The sequence below is a fragment of the Panthera tigris genome, chromosome D2, assembly GCF_018350195.1.
Source record: "Panthera tigris isolate Pti1 chromosome D2, P.tigris_Pti1_mat1.1, whole genome shotgun sequence".
Lineage (NCBI taxonomy): Eukaryota > Metazoa > Chordata > Mammalia > Carnivora > Felidae > Panthera > Panthera tigris.
The window spans coordinates 38,164,023-38,178,004 of NC_056670.1; the positions used below are offsets into that span (position 1 = coordinate 38,164,023).

The window sequence follows — 13,982 nt, forward strand, 5'->3', positions numbered from 1 at the left end:
AGTGGGGGTATGGTCTCCATCTGCCCCAGACGCAGTCCTTCATGCACCGGTTCATTCATTCAGCAGATATTTAAATGCAGTGGAGGGGCGGGGGCGGGCTTCGTTGGTCACGTGCCCAAAAGAACCTAAAGATCTAGCACTTGCCAGGAAACATTAATTTGCTTTTTCACTGAAACTTCTCTGGAAAATCCCAGCCTGCCCTAAGGCATCAAGGGAAGAGGCAAGTGTCACCTCTGTGCTGAGGCAGGAGGCAGGTGGGTTCCAGAGATGGTGATGCTGGGATAGAGTTGGACCGTCAGCCTGCAGGTAAGCCCTGGCTCAGTAGGCTGGTTTTCCCCTGCCTTCTGGACATCCGAACATCCGGGGGTCTCTGTCATTTACCCAAACAGCTCGGAAGGCAGGAGAGAGCCTGCGTCCCCTTGCCTCGTTACCACCAAGCCCTAGCAGATCTGGAATATGTCTTCCCAAGACCACGAGAGAGGCCCTGTCCCGCCCTTGCTGGCTGCCATCACAGCCGAGAACATGAGAGCCTGAGTCCCAGGCTCAGCCCTATTCCCTCTGGAGCTCACTTTCTTGTCAGGGAGGCTGCGGAGCTCAGACAAGGCTGTGAGTGGGGAGGAGCTCTCCCTAAAAGCTTTTTTGGCTGGAGAGCAAGAGACAGGTCAGGGATCCCCCGCCGCAGCCTTCTTCTGTTCCCAAATTCGGGCATCCTGAGAGGATCTGGAGAGGCTCAGAGCGGGTTCCAGGAGATCCAGTTGAGGCCCGGGATGCGGAGGGAGTGAGTGGCATGACGGCGAGCCGGGGTCCCAGCCACCTGCATCAGGCAGCGTCGCCGGACCTCCGTGGGCCCCCACCGTCTCCTCCGCAAAACGCAATTTCACGACTCTGGGGGATTAAAGATTTTATTCACTTCTTTTCAAAAGCCTCGGAATTCTTCCTGAACATCAAATAACTGCTGGCAAACACATCCTGATGAGTAACGTGGAGTGAAATAGAAGCAGATGGGCCCGCTCGCTCTGGCCTGTGCTCTGGAGGAGGAAGGGAAAATCACATTTGGAGTGAGGCTGGGCTCCAGGCCACAGGAAGCCCATCAGCAGGGCGATGCAGATTTCCAGGAGGGAGGGGTCAAGGTCCCCTAGAACTTGCCAGGAGATGGGGCCGTGCCGCCTGCCATCTGGCCTTGTCAGGAGGAAAAATGAGGAAGGGTCCCGGCAGCTGTACTCGGGGGTACCGACCGTGCTGCAGTGGGAGCAATGACCCCGAGGGGCCCTGGCATCGGGACTGGGGTCGTGAGGCAGGGAGCCAGGGAGCCTCCCCCTTTTATTTATTCCCCGGATACGTTCAAATCAGCTAAAGCACAGCATTTCCCGGGCCTCTTTCAACTGGGGGATACCCTGAGACAGATATGGTCAATGAGAGCAGCAGGTATCTGAAAAGGGACGTCTGGAAAGCTTGTTTCCCTTCTTTAGACACCACCCCCTCCCCCTTGCCACTTCCTTGACCTCGAGGAGCACGGACTTGACCCCACACACCAAAGATGGTGGAACAGGAGGAAGAAGGTCAGACACCTTCTTCTGGAAGAGACACTTTCTCTTTCTGGAAAAAGTGTTGATTGAGAAAAATAAATTAATGTCCACCTAGGCAGATGTCCTTTGGATATTACATGACACCGTTGCAAAAGCAAACCCTACTCCTGGATCGGCGGCCCCTGCGATTTACAGGATTACAGGATCCCCCCACCTTTGCTGGTCTCCCCTCCCCTCCTGGAGCTCAGCTTCCCTCCCCAAGCCCTCTCCAGCTGCCAAGGCCCCGCTCCAGGCCCAGCTCCAACAGGAGGTGGCCCCTCTGCAGACACCGAGGCCTCAGGCCATCTCATTCCTACCCCACCTGAGACCTCGGGCCGTGACCTGCCACCCCACCTCCAAGACCATTCCACGCTAATGTCCTATCTCTTCAAGCAGAGCCCGGACGTTAGACTCATAGATCCTTGGATGTCAGGTAACAGCCACGCAGTTTATCTGGGAACGAGGGGTTTCAACATGGCATATTATGATGGAGAACATTGAGGGCAAACCGGGATGAGTTGGTTCCCCAAAGATGTCAGGGCCACACGACTGGCATGTCTAGGTACCCAGAGAGCCAAAAGCAGAGCCCAGAGTGGTAGCTGGGGTGCCTACTGCTCTAGGGTCTTGCCTCTCCACCACCAAAGCCGAGGTTGGACCGGTGCTTGTCCTTTCTTCTTGCACTGTTCCCTCCTCTCCTGCCTCCCCCAAAGTGCCCTTCATTTCCCCACCCAAATCATCTTTCTCAAAGATGGATCTAATGACCTGTCTCTCCCATTGAAAACACTTTTGCTGGCTTATCTCCATTTGACATTCAAGACTCTTGCCTGCTGGCTCTAACCTGACCTTCAGACTCATCTACCACTTCTGCCCTCCTGCGGACCCTCCACCTCCCCGTGTTTCACCCTCAGCTCCCTGGAGCTTTCCCCTTTCTCAGAGCGGGGGGGAGGGTGCCCCTTCATAATCCTGAGCCTGTGCACATGCTCCGTCCCCGCCCCTTTCCTCTGCACCCCTAACCTTGTCAGCCTAGCTATTGCTGCCCCTCCTGCCTCTCCCTCAAGGCCCAGGCCATTTACCATCTCCTCTGTGGAGACTTCTCTGACCGCCCCTTTCGTAGGCCGAGTGCCTGGGCCACCTGGTGTTGTGACACTGGGCCCACTGCCTGTCCCTGTTTACTTACCTGGTACCAACACCAGACCTAGGTTCCTGAAGAGCTGTCAACGTCATGTCCCCAACACCTGACTGTATCTGCACATAGTTGGCTTACGGCCTGTTGAATGAATGAATGGATGTATGGATGGATGGATGAATGAATGACTCGGTTTCCTCCAAGCAGGGCATGCACTATCTTGATTAAACAGCCAATAGTGTGCAACTGTCATATTTTGCTGCCCCCCTCCACATTCCCTCATTAGCAGCACCTTGATTTCCTTCTGGAATGTGCCTCTTCCCCACTGTGTGTGGTCTCGGTGGAGGGGAATTCGAGGCTGCTGCCTCCCATTACAAAAGTCAGCTCCTCGTGTCTCCCGGCCCACTCCAGGGAGTAAGCACGTGTCCCGAGCGCTCTTCTGGGACTTTGCATCTGGAGTGAGCGACGCAGAGCGTCAGCCAGGCTTATTGGTTGCTGACAACAGAATTCAGCTTGGTCAGATCAAAGCAGTAGGGCGAGGTGGGGGGCGTGGGTTTACTCGAAAAGGGGTGAGGTAGTCCACAGATTGGCCGGGAGTGCCAGGAACAGGCACAGGGATAGGCAGAGAGGCCAGGCCACAGCTGACCACAGCCAAAGTGTCCTCACGAAGCTAGTCCGATGAGGACACCGAGGCTGCATCACTGAGCGCAGGGGGCCACGCAGGGGGCACAGGTGGCGCCATTCTTATCAGCAGTGCCCTGCAAGGGGACTTTGCTGCTACATTTGCTGCCCCCAATCTCCCGCTGCCAGCAGAGATGCGCTTGGCCCCTGTTTCATGGCCTGGTTCGTTCCTAGCTCAATCTATGGGAGAGGGGCTTGGCAGCTGACCAACCCGGGCACGCACCCGGGCCCTAGCTGCAAAGGATGCTGGGACCGCACAGATCCACAGTGGGAGGCTGACTCTGTCGCTTCCCCCCAAGACTTTGAAGGTAGGGAATTTGCCAAGTCTAGGAAGGAGGGGGTCATCACATGATGGGCAACAGAAAAGAATGACAAAATCCACCGGGCCCAGGGACAGAGAAGAAGGTTGGAGGTCACGCATCTCAGCCGTGGTGGCATGGTACCCAGATGTTCCCCTCTACCAGGTGGTGGCTGTGGTTCCTAATTCGGGCCCTTGGGAGAGGCCTGGGCCACCCCCCCTCCCCGAGTCTGCTTCTCTGGGCTCCTGTCACTTCTGTGAGCTCCCGACATCCTGCCAATAAATTCCTTTTTGCTTAAGTTAACCAGTGTTAGTGTCTCCCGGCCGCAGCCAAGCAAGGCTAAGTGAAACCACATGTAAACACGAGTCCGTGCTGCTTGTAAAACACCAAGGCAGTCCCGATAAGGCCACAGGCCTTCTGACATCCCCCTCTCCAGCATGCTCCCCAGAGGGAACCACTGGTATGTGCTGGGTATGCCTGTCCCAGAGTTACTGGCCATGCTTCTGTACAAGAGTATGTGGCCCTCCTAAATACCTCCGGGAGATAAACTTCTATTTCGCAGTGCCTACGATCTCTCCAATTGTAAGATGTGCCATTATTTGACGGGCTACCAAGAAGGAAAAAAAAAATTGCCAATGAAACATGTTAAGATCTATCAGTTGTAAACTGCATCTTGATTGCTGGTGTAAGATGTGAAAAATATGTGTGCATTAGAGTAGGGGAAATACGGTCACAACAACAACTCACTTACCCCTTCCCACCTAGGCACTCAGGCAAGTACTTTGCTCGTGCTGACTCAGTGAATCGTTTATTCCACGCAATCGTTTCTTGAGGCCGAAATAGAATTCGCCATATTTTACAGGTGAGCAAACTGAGGTATAGAAAGGTTAGTTTATTTGCCCAAGGTTACCAGTCTAGTAAGTGGCGGGACCAGAATTCAGAGAGATGCCAAATGTAGAGATTGCTGGCTTAACAGCCAATGCGACGGCGTTCTGCCAGTGAGTGCCTGTGCGGATGTGCGTGCGTGTGCGTGCGCCTGTGGGTCTACGTGTGCACACGTGCGCATCGTGTGTGCCTGTGGTTGTGTGTGCATGTGCACGTGTACAGGCGTGTGTAGTTTTTAGTTAGGGAGTATCACATTGTGTGTACCTTCTGCACCTTACCTTGTTCATCCAATACTCTCCTGATGACCTTCCTGTATCATTACATAGGTGTCTTGCTAACGGCTGAGATACAGACAAGGCCATAAGGCCTTCGCCGTTCTCCTGTTGATGGGCATTAAGGCTGTTTCCGTTTCCGGCTCTGTGTAACAAGGCTTTAACAAAGGTCCTTGAACAGGCGTCCACGAGCCCATGTGTGAGTGTTTCTCTTGGGTAGATAATAGTGGGATTGTTGCATCATAAGGTACGTGCATTCTGAAGTTTAATAGATAAGCCACGCCCCCCCCACCAAAGCCACCCCCCTCATTTGTACTCCCGTGAGCAACCACCTCCAACCAGGGGGTGCCTGCATGTGATTTATATCCTAGACTTTTCCTTCCTCACCCTCAGGGGCAAGGGGCTGTCTCAGACCTCACCCTCCTTGGCATCTGAGGCTTTTACACTGCTGACCTCCTCCTCACCCCCAAAATCGCGCCCTCCCTTGGCGTCCAGAAAAATCCACCTCCTTGATTCTGCCGCTGTACATTGCACATCTCTGTCACCCGCTCCTCACTTCAGCTGGCTGGTGCCCGGCCTCACTGCCATGTTGCCTGAAAGTGAGCTGGCCCAGAGGAGGGGTGCTGGATGGTAAAAGGCATTCTGAGGCGGCAACAGAGGGCATCCGTTGTCAAATAGGTCTGGTGGACACTGGAAAAAGTAAGGTTGCTGCAGAACTTCTCAGGGCCTTTATCGGCGGGCCAATGTGCAATGGCAATCTCCACTGAATGCAGGAGAACTACAGACGAGCAGCCCCGACCGGCTCTATGTACCAGACAGCAGGCGCGTGTGCTGAGCCAGCCAGGAACGTGAGCCGTTCAGGGCTCTCCTTCTTCCTGCTTTCCACTGCAGCCCAGGCCCCCTGGGCTTCCACGGGACCCTGTCCTCTGCCCAGGTCTGCCTGTACCACATCCTACCCTCCACAATCCTCCCTGGGCAATGCAGAGGAAAGAGATTTGGCTAGGAGCAGAAGACTGGCCACCTGAAACCCTTGAACCGATTATTTAACTTTCACTGTTCCTCAATTCCCTCACCTGTAAAAGCGGGGGGGAATACAGTACCCACCTTAGGGGTCCTACTGTGTAGCTTAAGTGCCTTCATATGGAGAGCGAGAGCAGGTGGAAGGTGCTTTACACAGCGAAGAAATAAGACCTTTCCAGACAGCAGAACTGGATTCCCAGTCTGTCCATCTCCCACCGTCTGTTTGTCCCTGTACACACTGCCCTCTTCCTCGGGATCCTATTTCCTCGTTCATTCCTGGAGGCAGATGAGCCACACCAGAAGGTTGGGTAAGTCCCTACCTTCAAGGGCCCCCAACCTGTGTCTTGCTCAGTGCTGAGTCTCCCAGAGCCCAGCGTGGAAACTACCACAGAGCACTGCCCAGTGAGTGTGGGGTGAGCTGGACTGAACCAGGGGTCCCTAAAAGGAGGAGGAAGCACTGACCTGACAGATCAACAGGATAGTCACAGCACTAGGACAGACTCCAAGGGGGAGGGAGGGGTAGAGATGTGCCAGGCCAAGAGTCTACCTTGCATATGTTGAACGTTCAAGGATATTATTTAGATTTCTAGGAATCTAGGCAAGGAGGGAAGCATTCAGGAAAGGTCTCATGCAGAGGAGGGACTCAAGATCAGCCTGGCAAGATGGGTAAGCGTTTGCACGGCTTGGGGAACAAAATTGGATATTGCAAGAGGGATATTCACAGAGCAGTCACAAGTGGAGAGAGCAAAACAGGGGTAAGTTCTGGGTGGTGACAATTCAGGCATCTGCGTAGATGTCTGAGGATCTCCACTCTGCTCGGGGTGAGACAGACACAGCTTCCCTGCCAGGCATGTGCACAGATAAGATCTCCCCCCCGGTGAACAAAGCCAAGGTCTCCCACCCCGCCCCCCTCCAGGCTTGAAAAGCCCTCGGTGGGCAGCACTGTGGGCTTAACCATCCCCTAGAGAAAGAGGGAGTCTCGACAGAGACAAATGAGACGCGACATCCTCCTCGCTCAGCCGCCCAGGAGACCCAGACACCCCTCACGCCCATTATGAGCTCCCCTCCTCTTCTCCCTCATTATCTTCGCCGGGGTGTCCTCAGGCCAAAATAACGCACCCAACCCCTGCCTGTACCTGGGTATCATTATGATGACTCCCACTTGAAATTATTTGTTTTTCTCTATTGATCTTGGTTCGACACTGGAAAAATGTATTCTTTGTAAGGCATTCCCAAGGGCTTAATTTGTCCATGTTGGAAGCCTTTTTTAATAGGATTCTGCCCCATTGTTTATTCTGAACATTGAGTTCCGAGAGCTGAGATTCAGCTCTTTTAATAGAAACTCATTACCGGGGTCCCTCTGCATCAGAAAGCTGATACTGGCACTGCAAGGAGGAGACAAATTAGGAGGCTACCCAGGACCCGTCTGATCAGAAGGCCCCTCGGGAGGCAGAGTCACCATCTAACGCCCGCCACCCCCTCCTGTTAGGGAGACCTGGGGGTGACAGCCACCAGGTTGGTCAGAGAGCCCACAGGCCCGTAGCCTACACTGGAGCTCACTGGCGACACGGGCAGCCCCCTCTATCCCTGGCCGGTTTTGGCTTCCAGAAGTTCTTCCTATCTTGAGTGGACCCTAGGCTCCTAGAGCAGGGTTTCTCAAAGTATGACCTCAGGTACCCCTGCATCAGAATCCCCTGGGGTGCTGATGTAAATTCAGGTTCTCAGGTCTCCTCCAGACAGACTTGCCTGCCATGTGGCCCCCACCTCTGGGAGCTCTCTGCTTTAGAGGACCTTCCTTGTGCCCAGGCCTGGCTGGGCTCCCAGCGCCATCAAGGTGAGGAATCCCAATATTGGACCTGGTCCTGTGTGAATCCCGATTCCCATCTCTTCCTCTTTCGCAGAGACTATGTACCACTTCTACCTTGACCCCACAGCCTCCAAGGGTTGACCAGATGTCCTAAAGACCTCCAAGGACTGAAATCCATGGGATCATCCCAGGGCCCCGTGGTTGGACCTCTGTAGCAGGTAGGCAGCCTAGCCAGTGAGTTGCTCCCAGGGACCAGCAAGTATTTCTTTCATAAGATCATGTGAGATTGAGCCAGCAGAATGGTGCTCACGTGATTTTGGAGGGACTCTAAGTGTTTTGCCTCACCCACGAAACAAACAAACAAACAGACAAACAGGCAGTCTTGGCCTGGGGCCCCTGCCTGCCTTGGGGCCAACCCTGCCCCCAGACCGACGACATTAGAAGCATCGAGGACGAAGCCCAGGAATCTGTATTTTTGCAAACATCCCAAGGAATTCTGACACTCCCTGAAGTTGGGAAATCTACCGAAGTGCGGTGATAAAAAAGGGAAGGGAAGGGTTTTTAGAGTCACTCAGAACAGGGTTCAAGCTGTGGTTTGCAGCTAGCCAGCTGGGTGACTGTAGGCAAATTCCTCACCCTCTCTGGGTCCCACTTAGAGCTCATAAGGATTTTTGTTCCGGGATGGTTTCAAGAGGTCTTCTAGGGGCAAGGCAGCCTGCAAGCCATGCGTATATAAGGCTGGCCCCACGCGTATGGCTTCCCCAGTTCCAAACCCACCATATGGCAACAATCTAGGCAACGAGGCCTGGAATCAATCCATCAGTCAGTCAACAAATATCTACTGAAACCCTACTATGTGCCAAGCACTGTGCTCAGCACTGGTGAGACCAAAGCAGATGTGGTCCGTCGTCTCCATAGGGGAGGACAGATATTGAACAGATGAATGACAATTCATAATCATTATGAATGAGCAGCGTGGTGTGGAGAGCAGGGAACATCCCCATGCAGCTGTCCGAGGCAGGCAGGGAGGGCTCCTCTGAGGAGGTGGTCATTCCGCTGGGACCTAGAGGTGGGCTGGCCGGGCGAAGAGGTAGTTTCTGTTCTGCTTTCTGTGTTTCAGGGATGCTTTTTCTTGCCTATTATAGCTCTTTCTGGAGGGTAACTGAAGACGGTTGATTTGGTAGCTGCCCTACACAGAATCTGTTCGAACTCAGTGGGCTCGCAGTGGGCGGGCAGGCAGGCAGGAGGTATCCCGCAGGCCCGACTGTGTGCCAGACACCGCCCTAAGTACTTCCCCCTTGCCATCTCATCGGATGCCCACAGATGTGGATGCCCACAGTGGGTCCGCGTGTGGTTTCTATTTGTATCCCTTTTGAACAGATGAGGAAGACACAGAGGCTCGAAGAGGTTAACTTGTCACCTAAGTAAGGCCGCAAAGCTAATAAATGCTGGACCCAGGACCCAAGCCCGGGCAATGTGACCTATCAGGCCCCTAGGCTAAGGCCTCCACGCCCCTCCTGCGACACTGTCTTTAGAGCCCATTCAGGGGAATCGCCTTTTCCATGGAGAGAGGGACCCAGCACACTGGAAAGTGACCTAAGACAGAGTTCACTTGAATGCTTTGACGAGCAATAACCCAAGAGGGTTCGAGGGCGACAGAGCTGAGGTCCTGTCCCCACAGCAACCAGGATGACTTCAGGCCTCCGCAGCCCCGTTCTGCAGGATGAAGAGCTGAGAGCAGGAAAGTGGTGCTCCCAGTATGTGCCTCGCAGCTCTGGGCTCCCCCAGACGTGCCCTGGGGTCGCCTTGGGTGGGTACAGGGCCATCCACTCCTGCCAGCCACCCCCAGATAAACACTGGGCCCCCCAGAAACAGCTGTTGGAAGGCAGTCTCTGTGGCCATGAGAGCCGCGACAAGCTTTCTTTTCTAGCATCCTCCTTAAGTCCGTCTATATTTGTGAAGCACACATCGTGCTCTGCATGGAGGATCAAGGCAGCTCCCTGCCCTTGAGGAGGCGTCCAGGGTCACTGCTCTGAGTAACTAGGTGTCATGGGTGGCAAGGTAGGTCTTTCCCAGCTTGGGCAGGAGCTCAGGAAAAGGCAGACGCCAAGCCGACATTTGAACCCAGGATTCTTGGCACTCAGGGCCATGTTTTCTTACCCCCCCCCCTCCACCCGCATCAAATAAATTGACTTAGGCATCAATAGAATGGCCATTTACTCGTGTAAAAAGCTCCGGGTAGAGTCTCGGGAGGAGAGTGGGGCTACAGGGACAAAGGCCCAGGGAAGGCAGGAGTCGAGTCTTCTGACCAAGGCAGAGGATCAGGGAAGAATCTTCAGCCAAGATGGGTTTGAACAAGACTGTCTTGTTTAAAGGTCTGACTGTCATGGTCAAGGGTCTGCTGCTGAGGAAGGCAGGGTGCTGGGGTCTTCTACTTGTCTAGCATCGTACCAGTCCTCCCCCTCATGATCATTAATATTTATTGAGAACCCCGCCGGCCAGGAGGGTCTGAGCTGTGTTGCAGCACAACCACAAGTAGGTCCCAAATCTCAGGGGCTTAACACAACAAAGATTTGTTTCTTCCTCACCCAGGACCCATCGCAGATCCCGGCAGGTCTGCGGGGTGGGTGACCACCACGTAGGGCCTCACCCACCCGGTTGACAGGTCCTCCGCCGTCCAAAGCTGCCCCGTCTGCAGCATGTGACCCACTCAGTCACCATGGCCGCAGGGAAGATTGGAGAATGGAGCACTGGCTTTCACGACCTAGTTCAGAAGTGACACATGTCACTTCTGCTCAGATTCCGTTAGCCTGAACCCGGAACTTGGTCCACTCGGCCTCAAGGTGGAGTGGGACGGGAAGGACTGTCTTCCGTGTGGTTGGAAAAGCAAGACACAGTAGCTGAGTGCTAGCGATATCTACGAGTGCTGATTCTCTGCCAGGCATGGATCAAACACCTTACCCAGATTATGTCACTGACTCTGTACAGCAACCCTTGTTACTTGTTACATCGGGGGAAACTGGGGCCCAGAAAGAATGAACAGAAAGAACCTACCCAAAGCCACCCAGCTAGGAAGGAAAGACTGATACTTCACACTCAAGGGGCTGGGACTTAATCCTCACTCTTCCTCCTCCTAGACTCTCAGAGGTTGTCGGTGCAACAGGACTTCAGAGACGGGCAACTTATCTTCAGCATGCAGTCCTTCAACTGGCCCAGTGAAGGCATCCGTGTCCTCTTGGCATTAGAGAGATGGGGAGAGAGACACCATTTTTCCCAGTGGCCTGGGACGATCTCCAGCCTCCTGGGATGAGAAGTTACCAGACTAAAATATTTCCCCGTGAGGGAAGGAGGGAAGTGCATGGGATTGCAAGTCTGCCCTGAGTGGCTTCTGATGCGATGAGAGAGAGAGCACGTGGGCTTCCTGGGAACTCTGCAGCTTGTTCAAGGACTCTTCAATCACAGACGCCAAGTGCAGGGAGCAATAAACAAGATCGCGACTATGGCCCAATCCGTGCGCTGGGGGGTCCGAGATTTCCATTTCAGGGCAGGGGATATAATAAGTAACCATTGACTCGCATATCCAGGTTCATTGACTTGAAAGGTCATATATTGATGGACACAAAGCCAAGGTCAATATTTGATTTTGAGGAACCATAAATCTTGATATCCATGGAAAGAGGCCATCAGTGCAGGTGTTGCTGGGTAGGGACAGGGACACATTCACGACGAGGTAATCCTGCCTCCTCTGCGATGGGTTAAGGACGCCCCTGTGCAGAATATTGGGAAGGAGGCCTGGGTGTGGTTATCAGTGTCAAGGTAGCTCTGGGTAGCCGCCTACTTTGAAGAAAGTCCACAAAAAAGAGGAGCCGGGACTGCCAGAGTGGAGCCGTTTCTTGCCCCCGTTCACACAGATGAAAAGAAATACCTGCCCTGCACCTTCTCCCTGCTCCCTGTTCCTCCTCCCCGCCCGTGGTTGGGGTTTACTCCCACTCTTACTGAGACGGGAGGCGGATGGAATTTCCCCATATCTGCTCTCCAACCCCCTACTCCCTTCTCCTTCAGTGCCCTTTTCATCATCTCCCCATGCGGACTTGGGTGCATTCCCAAAGAAAGGCATGCCAGTGGAACCAGAACTGAGGCAAAGATGCCAACATCTGCCCGTTGCAGTCCCTGCTCCGGGCCCTGCCCCCACCTCAGCACCCCATTCACAGCAGGGCCACCCAGACTGCTTCCCATCCCCACACAGTCGGGCATCTCAGGCCCTTGTGCGTTTTTCTTACGCGGCAGCCACTGCCAGAAATCTCCCTGCCCTCCCTCCCTCTGTCCATACACCTCCGCCCGGGGAGACCTCACGAATCCCCAAACGCCTCCTTTGACACTGTCTCCTTTGTGAAGCCCTCTGCACCTCCTCCATCTGCCCCCGTAGCCACTCCGTCCCTGGTCTAACACCCGCTTCATCCCTTAAGCCGTTTTTTGCCTGAGTGGCCATTGGTTTTCATTTTCCCATGATTGAATTCTTGAAGGACGGGGCTGCTCCTTACTTCACTCTCCGTCCCCACTGCCTGACCGTGGCAAACAGTATGTTTGCAGAACGGATGGCTGAACAGCAGGAAGGACAAATACGCCAGGGAAGGGCCTCGGCATGCAGTCTGGGCGGAAGGAGGGAGGGGAGAGGGCGACCTGCAGGACGAGGCAGGGGAGAGGCAGTGAGCACGGGAGGCGGGGGTGCTGTGAAGCATCATCCTCTCTGGTTCCTCATCCTCACAGGCAGCTGCCCTGACGGTATTAATCAAGGCCCGAGTGCGTGGAAATATCAGTCCACTCTGTTCTATTCAAGTTCCCTGGAACTAAATTATGTTGTCAGGACTGGACAGAGCAGGAATGGAAAAGACCAGGCTGGATGACACGGGGCTGTTAAAAGGAGATGAATGAGCCCAGTGGTTTCCATTCAATTTTTCAAGGTTTCCCAAGGCAAGTCTGACAAATACCACCTTATAATTTCCAGGCACCCTGCACGGTCCCCTCCACAGACTCATTTTTTTATTCCTGCCCGTCAGATTAGAAGGACAAGGGATCCTTCTTGCTGTCTTGCAAATGGGGCAATGGAGGAACTGGGGTGAGGGAAGCACTTTGACCAGGGTCAAGGTCGGGCCAAGGTCAGGGCATAAATCAGTGACACAATCAGCAGGAGGATGTAGAACTCTGAGTTCAAAGAGGAGTGCCCTCTCCATCACCCCGCCTATTCAGCTTCTTCTGCAAAATGGAGCTGGCCAGACCCATCTCTCAGGGCTGCTACAAGGTGTCAGGGTGAAAATGCACCTGAAAACCCTTGAAACGGGAACGACGCTATTCATTCATTCATTCATTCATTCAACCGGCGTTTACAGAGTACGTGAGTACGTACCATGGGCCAAGCCATGCTAGTTCTTCCTATTTAATGTCTACACTCGTAAAGATCTAGAAAGAGGCTGAGAACTAGAGACGGACACAGCTGGGTTGAATATCTGTCTTGCCACTTGGTAGCTGTGTGATATTGGGTCAGACGTGAGCCTTCTCTGATCTTCTGCGCAGGGCGACTGTCAGGACAAATCACTTCAAAATAAGACAGCGCCCAGCACAATCCCCTACTGGGGATAAGTTGTAAATAAGAACTGCCGCATCTGAATGTGCCCTCCCCCCAAAAAGCAGGCGACTCGTCCCTCTGCGCGGGAAGAGCATCCCTGCAAAATGGATGCGTGTGCCTGGCTTCCGGCCCCTCAGTGTGCTGCAGTCGAGCGCATCTCGCAGCCCAGTGGTGAGTGAGCCTCAGCTGTAAACAAAGGACTAATTAAATTAGCATAAATGATTTTATGTAAATTAAAGACCCACGTTATGACTGCTTATTGGCAGCAGCATCAAATCTTGCCACAGCACATGCTTGTTTAAAATTAATGTGCATAAATGCTCCAAATATCATATTATTAATAATGATAATAATGGTGATGAGGATGATGATAAAAAACACATTCTATAACAGTGCCTCCTGGCTGGCTCTAAAATCTCAGCAGGGAGTGTGCTGAGTGTCACGTTCCTCAGGGAAGCCGCCAGATTACGCAGCTCCTGCCCAGCCTCCCAGCCCGCACTTACGGTGCCATTTTGGTGTCTCCTGTCGGGTTCAGCTAACCTCTGGCCTCTTCAGATCCTGTCCATCTTTCAAGGCTTACTCAAGGCCACTTCATCTATGAACAAGCCCAACCCACAGGAACTGCAGAGATCTCTCCTTCCTTTTGATCTTTTAAACATTTTCTCCCCAACAATCTTTCCATCTATTGTCTCCTTGGATGCACC

At 53.6% G+C, this 13,982-nt stretch overlaps 2 long non-coding RNA genes across 2 annotated transcripts; one reads left to right on the plus strand and one right to left on the minus strand.

The window, feature by feature from the left end:
• Positions 1-886: 886 nt before the first annotated feature.
• Positions 887-5,019, minus strand: LOC122231819. Its single transcript, XR_006209072.1, has 2 exons — positions 4,835-5,019; positions 887-1,028 (listed from the first exon to the last, which is right to left on the minus strand). It is a non-coding gene; the product is annotated as an uncharacterized LOC122231819 (long non-coding RNA).
• A 109-nt stretch (positions 5,020-5,128) lies between these two features.
• On the plus strand, positions 5,129-11,274 carry LOC122232074. Its single transcript, XR_006209406.1, has 3 exons — positions 5,129-6,156; positions 7,750-7,873; positions 10,793-11,274. It is a non-coding gene; the product is annotated as an uncharacterized LOC122232074 (long non-coding RNA).
• The last annotated feature ends 2,708 nt before the right edge of the window (positions 11,275-13,982 follow it).